Consider the following 20,030-nt stretch of genomic DNA (forward strand, 5'->3'; position numbering starts at 1 on the left):
CAAATGTTTGTTTTTAAACCAATATGTATTGTTTTATGATATTTGATATAATAATAGTGAAATGTTGATGACGACATAACGAGGTATACATTAAAGAAATCATTTGTTATGGAGGGTCATTGGATTTTATAGAATGCGTTGCTGGAAAGTACGGTATTAACTGTGATCAGAACTGTCCAGGAAAATGTAAGGACACCTGTGAACGGGACACTGGAGTATGTAATGGTAAGTTACTGGTCGATATTAATACTTTCGCCCCAAGGCAATCCAACGACTCTGGCTGGATGATAATTCTGTTTTCCCGTGACATCGCTTGGACCTTGGCAAGAAAACTTATGTAAACAATAGCTGTAATTTTACGAAGATTTTGAGCAATGTCTATGGCGGACATCAACGTCTGTTTTAGGAATACACTGTAATTATTTTCAACGTATTGCATGATAACAAATTGTCCCTCTTTTTGTACATAAATCTTTGAATGATCTCAATATTTTTCATTCATAAGGTACAAATGACGCATTACATGTGAATTGGACGTTTGAATTGTATCTGCAATCCGTATTGCATGATTGTAAGAGGGGTCTAAATCTGATATTTGTTACCTTTCTTCTTCCTTATGTTTTCCTTGACACAACCTCACCATAGCTAACTTTCGCCATTGTTATGAAGGCCTTGGTGGCTCTCCCCTGGCCGAGACATTCTAGAGTCTTTTAACAATGTTACTTGATAGTCTTGCTTATCAGGCATTTTAAATAGAATACAATATGTTCCTACTTATTCATACGTATTTCATATGCAATATATCTTGCACTCATATACAGTTTGTTGATATAAACTGAATATACACACAGAAGAATTTTGACATTTGCAGTCATGCAAGGTAGACCCGATTCCAACATGTACATCGTATAACACTGATTCTGTATGCCCCTATTCGTTCTTTGCAAAGGAAATGATGTAGTATGACTATGATCAATCTTAAGTAATGAAGACTGCATATTTACGTCTTGCTGTCCGAATATATTGCTGGAAAACAAATTACTGTCCGATAAACTGTCTCGACTATGGGGTAGATATCCCATATTAGATATACTTATGGCCTGTAGTAATCATTCTCTGCTTCTTTCCGTCCATCAAGGTGAAATGAACATCAAATCACAGGAATGCTAAATATCTAAACTGATAGATATTTTATGTCATTGTAAAATAATGTAAAAAAAAAATGTAAAAAATCGAAAATAAACAATTCACCAAAAGTAAAAGTAGTGAAGCCAAAGAACTAGATCAGTTGGTCCAAAGGTCAATGACATGCATCTTTTCACGGCGGAATATGTGTTGACATCATGCAGCAAAGTTGGTGTGTATTAAGCAGAAAATCAACTGATGAAAGGTCAAGGTAACAAAGTCAATAATCAATATCAATTGGTCCAAAGATCTGTTTATTGAGTACATTTTTTGGGGGATTTCGAAATGAAATTGGTCGTAATTCAACAATAAGTTAATGGAGCGTTTTGTGGTGCTGATGTCCCTTATGTCCAATTGCTTTGATAATGTCTCACTCATCGCTAAAAACGAAAGGAATATGGTGCACACATAAGTGATTATCTTTCATTTTAACTCTTATTTCTTTTATAGGGTGTATAGCTGGATGGTACGATGTAACATGTTTACTTACTTGCCCAGTGATGTGCAAAGACTTTTTGTGTCATCAACAGACCGGACATTGCTTAGGTAAAGTGATACGGAATGCATCCATGTCTGTATGTCATAAAACACTTGCTATACCAATCAATTTGCATATAAACCTTTATTGTAGAAATGTATTTATCTACCTAACTCCACGATAGCTGTTACTCTATAAATTTGAAGTGTTTCGTTAAGTGGTAATGCATGTTTTTGTTTAGATTGCTACCCCTGGAAAGTACGGAGTGGTGTGTGGTGCTGATTGTCCGGACACATGTACGGACAACATCTGTAATAAGGACGATGGACAGTGTCTAACTACTGGTCTAACCACTGGTGAGTATAATGTGTACATATCATATAAGAGTCTCAACATGCCGATAAAAGAGTATACAATATCAATATTATTACTCAAATACCATGATAAGAGTACAGTGCTTAACATCTAAAAAAATTACAGAGAATCGCATGCAGACATTTCGGATAATTGATTGTAGAATTTAAGTTAACAGCTTTTGCCTTACATGCCATATATTTGCCTATATATTTTGGATAAAAATGCAATTTATAGACCTGTTTTTCCAAAAGTAATTCATATATTTAATCATAACTATAACGAGTGAAAATGTGAGTACCTGTTGGTTACCACAAATTCCGTACATATATAAATGGTCATTTTTATATTTAAGATTTGAACGGATTGAAAAGTTTGAAATTTTGGAGATTTTGATATTAATTTTATTTATTTAACATTTTGGTATGTTTTGATTGTTACCTGTACATGAAACGCAGGCGTGTTTCAAATGAAATATTTATCTCTGGCTCGGTAATAAACTAATCGACTATAACAAGAAAAGTCGTTTGACACCGCTTCGTTTATTTCTTTTCCTGAATTAACTAACACAAACAAACAGCGAGTGTACGGTTGATTTTAAACGCAAATGAGTCATGTGTTTACTAACTCAACCAAACCTGTAATCAACCCTGAACGATATTATCAAATCAGGACCACTTGACACCAAATATGCATACCTCCCTCAATGAAAAATCCAATACTTCCAAAATACACTTTTACAAAATGTGTACATTAACAACAAAGGGAACTGTAACGTTGGCATTTTAGTATAAAAATATAATGTATTTACTGAGCACCGACGTATTATATCGTATGCCATATGTATTGAAGAGGTGTAAAGCTCAAAGTGAATACACGAATTGGAACATACATTATTACTATGCGTTAACCGAATAGGAATTTATTTTATTCTATTACAGTCGAATCTTACCTAATAGCTGTCTTGGCTGTTGTTTGTGGGCTGTTTTTAGCTGCATTGGGCGCCATAGCAGTGGTGGTATTCATTCTTCGGTAAATATTCAAATTTCTTTGACAGCCTAAACGATTTCACATTTCATACCAGTATATGTTGTCACATCAATAAGCATTTAAAACAAGTACTTTTAATATTCTATATGCTGCATGACGTTGTTACAAAATGTCATAATGAGAGTAAAATAGTCATCGCAAATTATACCACACATGTGTATAAATATTGATATAAGACATCATGCTTATGTACTGTAATCTGTAATCGGGAGTCAAGTTGGACCAATCGTTAGAGATTTGGCCTAAAATGACTCTGGCTGGCTGTTCATATTGCAACCAAACCTAATAACCATAAATCCTTTCTATTTATAGAAAAAGGCAAAACAGAAAGAACACGTCAGATAAGGTTACAGGTGAGAAGATAGGAAAGGAAATATATTTAAACAAACATATATGAAACACAACAGCAAACACCATGTAGCTGGTTATGAGTGTCCGTTATTTGTTTCGAAGCTGTACAATGTAAATTTTGATATATGTACTGTGGTACGCGTATACAAGCAGAATCGTTTTAGAAATATACTACAATGCTTGATATTTTTCGTTAGTAACCATTCGGTAACGTTCAACGTAATTACACATTTTTTCGTTTATTCGTCTCGTTTGGGTAATAGTCTAATATTTGTGACCTCTTGTTTATTCTGATACATGTTTGCCTTGCAGAACAATCCGTACCGGACACTGGATATACGTCTATTTCCCGTCGTCAAGAAGACACTTCCCAAGTCTATGAAATGGTGGTCACCTAATACGCAAGACAAGTTGATCAAACTATAAAAGATCGTTGATTCGGACAGCTGTGTGCCCTTAATAAAACACGAAAGGAAATAATATTGCTACAAATGCATTTCAAAAAGGTAAATCCATGGACATTCAGAAAAGGTGTTTACACTTTCAGCATACGAGTATTTGTATTATATATATAAACGTATTTCTAAAGTGGTGATCCAAGTGAATGTCGAGTTCAATGTTTGTATGCTCGTGTGTATATATATATATATGTATATAAACTTCATACAGTGTGTGTGATGTTGTGGTAAACATTTAATCTAACAAATGTCTGGATAAAGATAATATGTTTGCTGGGGGAGCATCTTCAGATATTTCTGATTTTGTAGAACACGAGTTTGATCACGGAAAAGTCAAATCTTTCCTCCCCCCCTATTGGATAATGTTTTTGATGCGTAAAACAAACTTTTCCATGACAATGAAACTTTATCCAGCATCACTTTTCGACATTTAAAACTTGAATTCTGTCTCACAACAATCATTCGTAAAGAAGTAATATATTTAAAATAGTAATAGTTAGTGGTTGAGTACGACGTCATTTTCTGCTCAATAGTACTTGCTTGTGTTTTATTTATATTGTTTTCGTAATTCATGCCAGGGTGGATTTTGGGTTAAGTTACGCTAGCTTTCTTTTTACGTAAGTTACGAGCGTTTTCAAATTACGAAGTTTTGTGGAACGCTTAGTATATATTTCTCTATGTTTACGTATTTCTATACCTTAACATATATTTCTCTAACTTTACGTATTTCTATACATGTATATATTTCTTAAAGAGGCTTACCCGCAGACGGACCGGTAAACGGCACATCTCCGATCACTAAATAAACTTCAGTACACGTTTCTATGTGACAAAATTAGAGGCTTTCCGACTTTATTTCTTGAAAACAATTACAGAATATGTATTTAAAAGACGTTTTAAAACTCAACCTGAGAGGGAAATGTATGGAATATAAGGGCAAATCTTCTTTGTATATCGCCGCTGCCTTTGAAGTTATCACTGTGCGGCACTGTGCACGTGCTTGTTTCTTTGATGTGTCAATCAAATTAGACTTATTGCGGGTTGCGATTAAATAAATAATATTAAAAACGAGGTCTTAATATCACTTTTCAGCGTTTTATAAGGAAAATAAAATGAAAAACTCAACAATTCCAACAATCTGTCATGTGTAAAAAATCTTTTTCTATTAGCCAATTTTTCTGATCTCGGGCAAGCCTCTTTTACATATATTTCTCTATCTTTACGTATTTCTATACATGTATATATTACTCTATCTTTACGTATTTCTATACATGTATATATTTCTCTATCTTTACGTATTTCTATACATTTATATATTTCTCTAACTTAATGTATTTCTACACCTTTACACATATATTTCTCTAACTTTACGTATTTCTATACCTTAACATATATTTCTCTAACTTTACGTATTTCTATACATGTATATATTTCTCTAACTTAATGTATTTCTATACCTTAACATATATATATTTCTTCAACTTAACGTATTTAATTCTCTACCTACATGTATATATATATATGTGTGTCTCTCAATTTTGAATACGTAATGATTTAACAAACCTAATACGAAATCAAAATCAAAATACTGAAAATACTGAGGGAGGCGTTAATCAGATGAAAAGGTGATATTTGAAATAAAGCAAGAAGAATGATTAAACTGATATCAACATGATTGTTGATAGATACATTCAAGAGTGAGGTTTTAAGTACTAAACGTTTCTTCTCAAGAGTTTAAAGCCAATTAGATGAAATGGTTTTCAATCCTGATGGACACACAGTGTAATGGTTTAACCGTCTTGATGTACACAATGGTTTTAACCATATTGAAGTTTCCAGTATTTAAACATATCCACTTAAGTCTTTAAAGTTAACACTTTTAGTAAGGTTGTTTAACATTTCTACTTATTGATTAAACAAGCTTCCACTTAAATAGTTAGACATTTCTACTTTTCTTACTAAACACATTTCTGTTTTAGTAGTTAACATTCATATGTTTAAACCGTCCTGATGAACATAATGCTTTTAACCATCCTGATGACTGTCTTAACTGTCCAATTAAGTTTCAAACTTCCACTTGTCCAGTTCACAGAGACTAGTACTATTGAATTGCATTACTAGTATCAAAGACTAATTATTATACTGATCTACAAACAACTGTCAATTATACGGTTGTGTATTAGAATAGTATTGTTATTCACATGGTTCTATTAATATTGTTTAACATGACAGGTTAAATTTTTATTAAGCATTTACAATGTATTTTTACATTTAAGAATTAATCTGTGCACTTACGTATACATGTAATTCAATTAGAAACAGAAATAACAAGAACACATATAATTGTTGGGATTCCCCTGAAGAGCGGCAGAATGTAGCCGCGAAAGTACTAGGGAAACAGCAGCTCTGTGTTTGGCTTTTTATTTTATTATTATTATATATATATATATATATGTGTGTGTGTGTTTCATCTCTACCATGTAAGAAGTTTTACAGTTTTGAACAATACCTTTGACAGACACATTGTACGCTGAATGTCTGCATACATAACAAGAGTTAGCTTCCGACATAAATTCAACTGTTCTAAAACTAATAAACATTTTGATTATCTAAAATTATTTTTCATTTTATTAATTAGCCCAATTTTACTCTGGCCCTGTCACCACCGGAATCGGAACGCAATGGACCGAAAAGACCACATATGCGTTATTGTGTTTTTCTTCTTGCATAGTTTAAATTAAGAAAACTAAGCGCATCATTTCCCAAAACCTGTGTGAATTATATCAAATTCAAAAATTCATTGTTTATAAATTTATACGGACGAAATAAAACACCTAGATGGGACTAAATGGGTGTTCTTGGGTAAATAAATATATGATTTATCCATATATGTAAGGTAGGTGTTATGTCACATCTAATTTTATTGTATTTGCACCAAATTCCTAGCGACACTAAACGCTGTCGGATATAATTCCACGTTTTCATATAGTAGCGCGCTCCGGCCCTACACCAGACATGGTGACAGGGCCAGAGAAAACTCGGACTATTTATCAATATAACACAAATTTTTTTACAACTTTGTGTACATTACATCAAATAATTTGAAAAGGTTACATTTATAGCTGAAGATTAAGACAAGCTGTTAAATCATCAGTTGTAAAAATTGTCATGAAATGCCTTTCCAGTTGGGGTACTCCCTAATGATGGACCATTTAGATTTGAAAATGTTCCAATCGTAATTAGTTATAAGAACTGAATGTAGAATTAAATGAATTATTATTAATAGTTTAACCAACTGCAGTTAATATTATTCCAAAACGTCTGTATATTCTTTGTGAGGGAAGAGTGCAGTAAACATCACGAATGTCGGAATGACCACTTCGACTCACAGATACGATAGTTTTGTTAGCTTTATAAGATAAACGATCGGATTTCAGCATACTATCACTGACCCATGATACATGTTTTTTTTATGAAATATTAGCTGCGATAACGTAGATCTGGACGACAATATGTCTGTCTCAGAGCAGTGTAGGAAGGGTATGACTTCGTTCTAATGAAGCAATCTGATCAGGCTCTGAATCACTAACGTTAATCGTAATTTACGGTAAACAAAGTTTAGTCCTAAGTAATTAAAGAAAAATAAGGTAAACATGTGAACAAACAGCTTAACAACTTTTAAGCAACTTGCCTTTAATTCGTGTTGATAAATACTCTAGTGACAAACATCACACTACAGAGTTTCGGATGAAGCCCGTATCCAAAAGGCGCTCCCATTTTGACCGATTGATCATGTGATCAGACGTGAACAGACGGATCACGTGATCGTTGATTTTAATTACATATTTTGATACAGAAATATGAAATATGACATCTAAAGAGACAATTAAATCTTTTGTAAGTTATTGATTTCTGATTTCGACTTTTCAACACACACAACAAAAATGAGACATATGGATACGAAACTACAAGTAAAGCTAGGATAGATGTTTACATAGAAAATAGCGGTAAAGTTGCGACATCATTTTACGGAAACAACTGAACAAAATAACTGTTTTGTCGAGTTTTTTACGTCAGATTTTAATGTTTTTATTCTTGCAAATACCGGTATTTTGTGAAAAGAATGTCGGTACGGTTCTTGTACCGAGTATACCGGTTGCCAACCCTTCTCGCACTTGGAACTCTGCGATGAATTTTTGATAACAGGCTACCACCAGACGTCTCAAATATATACATTTTTCGTGTAATAGCACTTTATTTGAAGTCTTGAAATTTTTCATACATGCATATATAGTTTAACTACATCATATATGAACCAAAAGAAACTGCAAAAAAAAAAAAAAAAAATGAATGGTTATATAATGAAAGCGAGAGGTTTTGACGTCACATCTCGTAGGTGATTGTAACATGGCAGGCGTAAACGTCGCTATCAAAATATAAACACATTATGTGGCGGTTGAAATATTATCTCTTCAAAATAAATCCATCTTTATTTATTTTCTCATTCATCCAGGTCGTTGGTTTTTACTTACAATCAGATACGCGTAAAATATTCGACCGTCTGTCACCTGCGTACTAGCTAACCGAGTACTTGTGTACCTACTATGTGTAGATATAATGTTTTTGTTATAATTAATAGGCTCTGGTGGCATTCAAAGTCGATTTAAAATGAAATATATTTCTTTTGTGGGATTTTATGAGAATTATAATAAACAATTAGATTCTACAACATTCATAATATAGATCTACTATCGAGATAAATTGGTTGTGTATTGTGTCGGTATGTACGAGTTGTCTCCCGTGATTACGGAGATAGCCGCTTGAGGTACCAAACGATTGGTTCCGCAATGAAATCCTATAGCTGATGCTATAATGTGAGGCACGCCTCCCATAAAAAGTAATGAAATCACCCTGTGTAGCCTTTATTTCTCGGGCATGGGTTGTTACATACCAATTTTGATTTTGATTGTATTGCTTCTGTAATAGAAGTTTGAAATTATGAACCAAATAATACGTGTTTAGGTACGATCATAAAGAAAAGAACCATCAGTGCTGGTTTAAAGAAAACACTGCGCTTGGGGGTTAAAACAATGCTGTTTGTATTATCGATATATTTGTTGTCATAATCAAAATATCTTAAGCGTAATAGGTGTTTATACTGACTGTATATTAATTATGAATCGTTTTAAAAACAGATTAATTCATGTTAATTATGCATTAAAAAATTAAGGTGTTTATTCTAATGTTGATTGAAAGTACCGAAACGACTTGTTCACCTCTCCCGATACGACCCGGACTTCTACCGAAACGACTTCCGAATGTCCCGAAACAACTTCCGAAAAAGTATCGAAACGACTTGTTAACGAAACGACCTGACACCTGTATAAATGTGATCCACGGAAACAATAACTAATAATCACAGTTAATGTGTTTTTCCTAAATAATATATCCATCGGGAATTTTATAAGTCACTTTTTGGTATCACAAAGTTCAGCTTTTAACTCAGCATCATCTGTATTAAATTATACTGTCACTGTAAAGTATCCACGCACGTAAATATAATAAGCCTTTGGTAAATATGCATAATTCAGTCCGTTTTAAAGTTAATAATCAAAAAGTAATGAATTTCCGTGTTTCACTAAATGTTCTAATCCAAGTCGAAAGTTTGAATTGATATCACAGTTCAAACATCAGATCAAAATATCAACGTGTAAATCCCTTGATAATTTTGCACAGTTCCTATTAAAAAGTTTATAATCCTTTAAAAGTCCTGAATCTTTCTTTGGTAATGATCCGAAACAAGAGTTCAACGAACATAATTTTTTTTAATTAGATAAGTTCAGTCACTTCACAAAGTTGAAATCTTTACCAATTCAAAACAAAATCCATTCTTCATCCCCCAGGGGCCTGCGTCCATATAGGGCAATAGTCGATGATCTTCGTAAGTCCTTTGAAGTTTAAAACTGAGGTCTCTAAGTTTCGATGGCTCGCCCAGTTCGCGTTGTCCTGACATCGAGGGGTGTCCACTTCTGGTCAGTCGTTGGACCTGGCGAGTCCAAACGCTTAGGTAAATTATTGGTAGGGGTGGAAGCTCCCGCTGTGCTGGCGTCGGTCGCGCTGTCCCCAGTACGTGTACCTCCGCAAGGCTTCAAATTGCCACTGTGTATTACAACTGGCTTTGATCTTCCGGAGTGACGAATTCTAAATAACACATCACTAAGCCGTGCGACTACTGTCCACGGTCCGGTCCAATCACGGGCTAACTTAGCCTTAGTTCCCACTGTTATTTTATGTTGGAATCTGCGTACTTTATCTCCAATGTCATAAGAGTTTTCCTTAATTTTTTTGTCATAGTGTACTTTTTGACGTTTTGCTGATATAGTTACCGTTTACCGTGCCGTACTGCATGATCGGTAAACTTTGTGAACACGTTTACCGAGTTAATTCGAATTATTGCTAATGCACCGAGTTCGAGTTGAATATTGTTTCCATGATATGTCCTTTGAAAAACATTAATTTTCACGTATCTTGATGTAAATCCAGAGTTTACAATTAAATGTGACAAAGTTACTAGCATCCGTGTCAGGAAAATAAATTCCACTTTCCATGCTTGGATATCCGAGAATCGGAGCTGATATGTCGTTATTCCAGTTCGTTGAATGCAAACATACACTGAGCATTTCTTAGTCCATACTTTGACCATTTAAACACCTTTTCCTGGCGAGGTCACACAGACATTTCGCTATTAGTGCGAAACCGAACACGAATTTCCGATAATTTGACGCAAGTCCTAGATCTAACGCTCTATAACTGTAACTCGGTAATATACAAAACTGGAGCAACATCGCTTCAACTGCCGCGATTTTCGAAGGATTTCCAATGCCATCCTGAGAAACCACCTGTCCTAGGATCTAAACTTCAGTGTACAAGAAGTTGCATTATTCGCCTAAATTTGGCGCGATATCTAGGCTACCAAACAGCGGTCAAACTATACCAAAACTGTTTAAAATCCTTCGCGTACACAATTATTGTCCAGATGAAGCACTGTATATATAGTTTTATATGCACTAGTGTTCCACTTAGCGCCTACTCCATCCTGGAACACATCATTGGCACTATTCAAAGTCCAAAATCATCTACATGTACAAATATCATCCTCACTAGCTGAGACGTAACGAACGCGGACTTGGCTCAATCTGACATCGATGAAAAGAGTCAAATTAACAAATACAAGCGAATTAAACCTACAGCTCCACTGAATGCGACCAAATATCATCTATACGACCAAATACGTGTAGGATACCCATCATCTGCTATGTTAACATATATTCTCCAGGAATTCCTAATCTTCTTTGCCAAAAAAACACGAGCTAAAAACTTGTCTCTTCAATTCCACATTTTCACAATTTCTGAATAATGCACATTTCTCAATGACATAAGTAGTTTCAAATCGCGTGCGAAACGGTACTAACACAGGGCGTTCTTCTGGTGTTACATTGTATTCGATGATACGCCAAAAGATGTTTCCATCATGGAATTACTCCTGGTCCCAGAGTCTATTTTCCAATTAAGTTAACGGCTATTTTGCTATCAACTTCCTATCCGCGTTGCTTTGAACATCACGAATTTAGCTTTCACATCTTCCTGTCTGCGACTTTGCGCGGAAGATTTTAAACTTTACTACTTTCTCCCAATGTCTGTTTTAGCACCACCGTTTGCTTTCCCCGTATGGTCGACCCCTTCAACCTTACTGTTTTAGGTCCAGAAATTGGCGATACTTGACTTTGGTTATTCCCTGATTTGAGCCTTCCCGAATCTAGGACTGACACACGATACACTGATCAAGTTCCTGCTCATTTTACTACTTAGTCTGAGAGTTGTCACAATCTATGAACGATCATAGTTTCCTAAAAGGTCAAAAACATGTTTCTAAAATGCTTAATCATTTTATTTAGCAATCCGAAAGTTCTTTGACACCGTCACAGCTTTTATAACTGTTATTCGACAATATTTCGATGCTTTCTAAATCTACTCACGGTTCATTGGATAAAATTTCCTATACATGTCCTGTATATATCCTGTATATAATCCCGGGAAATTGTCGGATTTTAACTTCCAAGTATCGAAAATATTCACTTTTAATTTCCTAAATACTTCTCCGTTAAGCACTATTAACGCGAGAAAACACAATGAGTTAACTTCCATAGTAACTCGGAAACCACTAGAAAAATCCTCAGCTTCCCGAGGGTAAATATCCTCCGAAAATCCCTGACCTATGTCCTGCATCATATCCCGAGTAAATAGATCTTTCATTATAACTTCAATATAATAGAGAACACAACTGCTAAACACAGTCAAAACGTTCTATTACTGAACATTTCTTTGTGAAACACACAACTATATGATGTGGGTAGCGGAGATAAATCCACAAGCTCGAGGCAAGCACTTCTAGGGTTATAACCCATTTCCGAACAAAGTTTCCGAATAATGCCGTTCCTTTGTAAATTAGAAGCAACGGACTTAATACACACAATTGTGCTCTCAATTTAATAGCACTACAGGATTTGACGAGTCATACGAATCCAATCGTACCAAACTCCGTCGAACGAAAGACATCACAGTTTTTCATAGAATTCTTACATCCATAGTGTTAGTTCCAGTTTATCACAACCACATTTTAAAACCATCCCACCGCTGTTGCCACCAATTGTAACGTCCGCTCTCCATACACACGGGACGTGAAAGTTCTTTTTGGGATGGTTGTGGTGCGATAAACATAATTCAACACAGGATATAAAGTTTACTTATATTTATTAATCCACAGGAAAATCCCGACGGTACAATACAATCCAATGAAGTTTTCATCCATCTTCCACACTATCGCCGCCGCATTCACACTAGTGACTGTATTCACATTATCGTATTACAGTACAGACCTCTTATTTCGTATTACGGGCAATGCATGTCATCACATTACAAAATAAATTATCAATATATGTAATTAAGCTGCAGTGAGCTACATTTATTCAGTCATGACTACATTTACAGTTTATAAGACTTACCTATACTAAAGACAATATTCTTTTTAAAAAGCAGATCATTGGAAGGGACACATACACTATTTCTAAAGTATCCTTAACTTATTTCATGTTGTTGCTGTAATAACATAGCCGTACCTAGTACACACTTGATCTTGTAGAAGTTAATGTTAAACTTCCCTAGACAGCAATGATATGTTGCATGGGTATGGCAAATGCAACATACCTATCTTTAGTGATCTTCTACAATAAATTATTTCGAAAGTATAAGTATTTTCGCTTAACTTCTTTGAATTGGTAATTTATTTGAAAATACTTGTACATTACCATTTGTCAAAATAAGAAAAAAATAAATAAAAAAGTAAATAAAATTAAAAAAAATTATAAACAAAATTGATAGTTTTTTTTATTTCTAGTTTCTTTTATTTTAATGATGAAATTTTGTGACAAATACAATTATGGGTACTAAAATAATATTCCTTGCTACTAATCTATTCAAATCGCGAATTATGCTTTGGAGCAATTCAGGCTAGTCAAAAATGTACAATGTACTATCTTGTACCCATTTCCATATTAACAAACTGTTAATGACGTTATTCTTCAAACAGGACGAGAGTATACGCAAATCGTTTAGAAACAACAAAATTAAAACCATATATCATACCTTTTCATTTTTTTCTCGTAATAACAACTTTATTTTCTCGTAATATTTTCTCGTAATAACAACTTTTTTCTCGTGATAACGACTTTATTTTCTCGTAATAACGACTTTTTTTCTCGTAATAATGACTTTTTATAATTTGTTCGACATTTTAATTTGACCTCTCTCGGCTTTCGTAGTCTTGTTATTTAAAAGTAAAATCTATTTTAACTAGACTAAAAGGTAAACTGAATACCGTGCTGTTACAAAAAATACCTGTCTCAATAAATTTTACACTTTATTACATGTCTAAAGTCAACTGAAAGGTTGATAGATGAAAGTTGTACGACTGGTAGGATCATCAGAACCAGGAGTTATCTTTCTTGTCCCATCCATGTCGTCAGCCAAAACATTTAAATGACGTGATTCTAAAATCGTTACTAGAAAGGTTAATTATACAATTATCTCCAAATTATTGTCTCTATTTTCAGTGCTGTCTTGACATTAGCCTCGAAAGAATATGCCTTACCTCCTCGGTATAGTCTGTAGTCTCCACGCTAATGTCTGTAGTCACCACGGTATAGTCTGTAGTCAACACGGTATACACTATAGTCTCCACGGTATAGTCTGTAGACTCCACGGTAATGTCTGTAGTCTCCACGGTATAGTCTGTAGACTCCACGGTAATGTCTGTAGTCTCCACGGTATAGACTGTAGTCACCATGGTATAGTCTGTAGTCTCCACGGTAATGTCTGTAGTCTCCACGGTAATGTCTGTAGTCACCACTGTAATGTCTGTAGTCTCCACGGTATAGTCTGTAGTCTCCACGGTATAGTCTGTAGTCACCACGGTAATGTTTGTAGTCTCCACGGTATAGTCTGTAGTCACCACGGTAATGTCTGTAGTCACCACGGTATAGTCTGTAGTCACCACGGTATAGTATGTAGTCACCACTGTAATGTCTGTAGTCTCCACGGTAATGTCTGTAGTCTCCACGGTATAGTCTGTAGTCTCCACGGTATAGTCTGTAGTCTCCACGGTATAGTCTGTAGTCTCCACGGTAATGTCTGTAGTCTCCACGGTATAGTCTGTAGTCACCACGGTATAGTCTGTAGTCTCCACGGTAATGTCTGTAGTCACCACGGTATAGTCTGTAGTCTCCACGGTATAGTCTGTAGTCTCCACGGTATAGTCTGTAGTCTCCACGGTATAGTCTGTAGTCACCACGGTAATGTCTGTAGTCTCCACGGTATAGTCTGTAGTCTCCACGGTAATGTCTGTAGTCTCCACGGTAATGTCTGTAGTCACCACGGTAATGTCTGTAGTCTCCACGGTATAGACTGTAGTCACCACGGTATAGTCTGTAGTCACCACGGTATAGTCTGTTGTCTCCACGGTATAGTCTGTAGTGTCCACGGTATAGTCTGTAGTGTCCACGGTATAGTCTGTAGTCACCACGGTATAGTCTGTAGTCACCACGGTATAGTCTGTAGTCACCACGGTATAGTCTGTAGTCTCCACGGTATAGTCTGTAGTCTCCACGGTATAGTCTGTAGTCTCCACGGTATAGTCTGTAGACTCCACGGTAATGTCTGTAGTCTCCACGGTATAGTCAGTAGTCGCCATGGTATAGAATGTAGTCACCACGGTATAGTCTGTAGTCTCCACGGTGATGTCTGTAGTCTCTGTAGGTAATGTGTTAGTGTGTACTGTAGGTAATGTGTTAGTATGTACTGTAGGTAATGTGTTAGTATGTACTTTAGGTAATGTGTTAGTATGTACTGTAGGTAATGTTTTAGTATATACTGTAGGTAATGTGTTAGTATATACTGTAGGTAATGTGTTAGTGTATACTGTAGGTAATGTGTTAGTGTATACTATAGGTAATGTGTTAGTATGTACTGTAGGTAATGTGTTAGTGTGTACTGTAGGTAATGTGTTAATATGTACTGTAGGTAATGTGTTAGTGTATACTGTAGGTAATGTGTTAGTATGTACTGTAGGTAATGTGTTAGTGTGTACTGTAGGTAATGTGTTAGTGTATACTGTAGGTAATGTGTTAGTGTATACTGTAGGTAATGTGTTAGTGTATACTGTAGGTAATGTGTTAATGTATACTGTAGGTAATGTGTTAGTGTGTACTGTAGGTAATGTGTTAGTGTATACTGTAGGTAATGTGTTAGTGTGTACTGTAGGTAATGTGTAAAACAATGTACTGTAGGTAATGTGTAAAACAATGTACTGTAGGTAATGTGTTAGTGTATACTGTAGGTAATGTGTTAGTGTATACTGTAGGTAATGTGTTAGTGTGTACTGTAGGTAATGTGTTAGTATATACTGTAGGTAATGTGTTAGTGTATACTGTAGGTAATGTGTTAGTGTATACTGTAGGTAATGTGTTAGTGTGTACTGTAGGTAATGTGTTAGTGTATACTGTAGGTAATGTGTTAGTATATACTATAGGTAATGTGTTAGTATGTACTGTAGGTAATGTGTTAGTATATACTATAGGTAATGTGTTAGTGTATACTGTAGGTAATGTGTTAGTGTATACTGTAGGTAATGTGTTAGTATATACTATAGGTAATGTGTTAGTATGTACTGTAGGTAATGTGTTAGTATATACTATAGGTAATGTGTTAGTGTATACTGTAGGTAATGTGTTAGTGTATACTGTAGGTAATGTGTTAGTGTGTACTGTAGGTAATGTGTTAGTGTATACTGTAGGTAATGTGTTAGTATGTACTGTAGGTAATGTGTTAGTATATACTATAGGTAATGTGTTAGTATATACTATAGGTAATGTGTTAGTGTATACTGTAGGTAATGTGTTAGTGTATACTGTAGGTAATGTGTTAGTATATACTATAGGTAATGTGTTAGTGTATACTGTAGGTAATGTGTTAGTGTGTACTGTAGGTAATGTGTTAGTATGTACTGTAGGTAATGTGTTAGTGTATACTGTAGGTAATGTGTTAGTGTGTACTGTAGGTAATGTGTTAGTATGTACTGTAGGTAATGTGTTAGTGTATACTGTAGGTAATGTGTTAGTGTGTACTGTAGGTAATGTGTTAGTGTATACTGTAGGTAATGTGTTACTGTATACTGTAGGTAATGTGTTAGTGTGTACTGTAGGTAATGTGTTAGTATATACTGTAGGTAATGTGTTAGTATGTACTGTAGGTAATGTGTTAGTATATACTGTAGGTAATGTGGTAGTGTATAATGTAGGTAATGTGTTAGTGTGTACTGTAGGTAATGTGTTAGTATATACTGTAGGTAATGTGTTAGTGTATACTGTAGGTAATGTGTTAGTGTATACTGTAGGTAATGTGTTAGTGTATACTGTAGGTAATGTGTTAGTGTATACTGTAGGTAATGTGTTAGTATATACTGTAGGTAATGTGTTAGTGTGTATTGTAGGTAATGTGTTAGTATGTACTGTAGGTAATGTGTTAGTATGTACTGTAGGTAATGTGTTAGTATATACTGTAGGTAATGTGTTAGTGTATACTGTAGGTAATGTGTTAGTATATACTGTAGGTAATGTGTTAGTATATACTGTAGGTAATGTGTTAGTGTATACTGTAGGTAATGTGTTAATGTATACTGTAGGTAATGTGTTAGTGTGTACTGTAGGTAATGTGTTAGTATATACTGTAGGTAATGTGTTAGTGTATACTGTAGGTAATGTGTTTAGTGTATACTGTAGGTAATGTGTTAGTATATACTGTAGGTAATGTGTTAGTATATACTGTAGGTAATGTGTTAGTGTATACTGTAGGTTAATGTGTTTCGTATATCCTGTAGGTAATGTGCTTAGTAATAATGTAGGTAATGTGTTAATGTATATACTGTATGGTTCATGTGTTAGTGTATACTGTAGGTATATGTGTTAATGTATACTGTAGGTAGGAATGTGTTAGTGTGATACTGTAGTAATGTGTTAGTGTATAACTGTAGGTAATGTGTTAGTGTATACCTGTAGGTAATGTCGTTAGTGTATACTGTAGGTAATGGTGTTAGTTGTATACTGTAGGTATAGGTAATGTGTTAGTATGTAACTGTAGGTACTGTGTAGTATGTCCTGTCAGGTAATGTGTTAGTATGTACTGTAGTAATGTGTTAGTATGTACTGTAGGTAATGTGTTAGTGTGTACTGTAGGTAATGTGTTAGTATGTACTGTAGGTAATGTGTTAGTATGTACTGTTACGGTAATGGTTAGTGATGTACGTAGGTTAATGTGGTTAGTATGTACTGTAGGTAATGTGTAAACAGTGTACTGTAGGTAATGTGTAAACAATGTACTGTAGGTAATGTGTAAACAATGTACTGTAGGTAATGTGTTAGTGTATACTGTAGGTAATGTGTTAGTGTATACTGTAGGTAATGTGTTAGTATGTACTGTAGGTAATGTGTTAGTGTATACTGTAGGTAATGTGTTAGTATGTACTGTAGGTAATGTGTTATTGTTTACTCTATTTAATGTGTTAGTGTATACTGTAGGTAATGTGTTAGTGTGTACTGTAGGTAATGTGTTAGTATGTACTGTAGGTAATGTGTTAGTATGTACTGTAGGTAATGTGTTAGTATGTACTGTAGGTAATGTGTTAGTATGTACTGTAGGTAATGTGTTAGTATGTACTGTAGGTAATGTGTTAGTATGTACTGTAGGTAATGTGTTAGTGTATACTATAGGTAATGTGTTAGTGTATACTGTAGGTAATGTGTTAGTGTATACTGTAGGTAATGTGTTAGTATGTACTGTAGGTAATGTGTTAGTGTATACTGTAGGTAATGTGTTAGTGTATACTGTAGGTAATGTGTTAGTGTATACTGTAGGTAATGTGTTAGTGTGTACTGTAGGTAATGTGTTAGTGTATACTGTAGGTAATGTGTTAGTGTATACTGTAGGTAATGTGTTAGTATATACTGTAGGTAATGTGTTAGTGTGTACTGTAGGTAATGTGTTAGTGTATACTGTAGGTAATGTGTTAACTGTGTAGTGTTGTGTATGTAGAATGTTTAGCTATACTGTGGAATGTGTTAAGTGTATACTGTAGGTAATGTGTTAGTGTGTACTGTAGGAAATTTTGTTAGTATATACTGTAGGTAATTTTGTTAGTGTATACTGTAGGTAATGTTTAGTGTATACTGTAGGTAATGTGTTAGTGTATACTGTAGGTAATGTGTTAGTGTATACGGGTTAGGTAAGGGTGTTAGTGTATACTGTAGGTAATGTGTTAGTGTTACTGTAGGTAATGTGTTAGTGTATACTGTAGTAATGTGTTAGTGTATACTGTAGGTAATGTGTTAGTGTATACTGTAGGTAATGTGTTAGTGTATACTGTAGATAATGTGTTAGTGTGTACTGTAGGTAATGTGTTAGTGTATACTGTAGGTAATGTGTTAGTATATACTATAGGTAATGTGTTAGTATATACTGTAGGTAATGTGTTAGTGTGTACTGTAGGTAATGTGTTAGTGTATACTGTAGATAATGTGTTAGTGTGTACTGTAGGTAATGTGTTAGTGTATACTGTAGGTAATGTGTTAGTGTATACTGTAGGTAATGTGTTAGTGTATACTGTAGGTAATGTGGTAGTGTGTACTGTAGGTAATGTGTTAGTATATACTGTAGGTAATGTGTTAGTATATACTATAGGTAATGTGTTAGTATATACTGTAGGTAAATGGTTGTTAGTGTGGACTGTGAGGTAATGTGTTAGTGTTACTGTAAGGTAATGTGTTAGTATATACTATAGGTAATGTGTTAGTATATACTGTAGGTAATGTGTTAGTGTGTACTGTAGGTAATGTGTTAGTGTATACTGTAGGTAATGTGTTAGTGTATACTGTAGGTAATGTGTTAGTGTATACTGTAGGTAATGTGTTAGTATGTACTGTAGGTAATGTGTTAGTATGTACTGTAGGTAATGTGTTAGTGTGTACTGTAGGTAATGTGTTAGTATATACTGTAGGTAATGTGTTAGTGTATACTGTAGGTAATGTGTTAGTGTGTACTGTAGGTAATGTGTTAGTGTATACTGTAGGTAATGTGTTAGTGTATACTGTAGGTAATGTGTTAGTGTGTACTGTAGGTAATGTGTTAGTATATACTGTAGGTAATGTGTTAGTATATACTGTAGGTAATGTGTTAGTGTATACTGTAGGTAATGTGTTAGTATATACTGTAGGTAATGTGTTAGTGTATACTGTAGGTAATGTGTTAGTGTGTACTGTAGGTAATGTGTTAGTATATACTGTAGGTAATGTGTTAGTGTATACTGTAGGTAATGTGTTAGTGTATACTGTAGGTAATGTGTTAGTGTATACTGTAGGTAATGTGTTAGTATATACTGTAGGTAATGTGTTAGTATATACTGTAGGTAATGTGTTAGTATATACTGTAGGTAATGTGTTAGTATATACTGTAGGTAATGTGGTAGTATATACTATAGGTAATGTGTTAGT

At 34.6% G+C, this 20,030-nt stretch overlaps 1 long non-coding RNA gene across 1 annotated transcript; it reads left to right on the plus strand.

Annotated features, from left to right (window-relative positions):
• Window positions 1-2,954: 2,954 nt before the first annotated feature.
• On the plus strand, window positions 2,955-4,068 carry LOC117324827. Its single transcript, XR_004532071.1, has 3 exons — window positions 2,955-3,049; window positions 3,380-3,420; window positions 3,731-4,068. It is a non-coding gene; the product is annotated as an uncharacterized LOC117324827 (long non-coding RNA).
• Window positions 4,069-20,030: the final 15,962 nt, after the last annotated feature.

Source organism: Pecten maximus, chromosome 4 (genome assembly GCF_902652985.1).
Source record: "Pecten maximus chromosome 4, xPecMax1.1, whole genome shotgun sequence".
Classification (NCBI taxonomy): domain Eukaryota; kingdom Metazoa; phylum Mollusca; class Bivalvia; order Pectinida; family Pectinidae; genus Pecten; species Pecten maximus.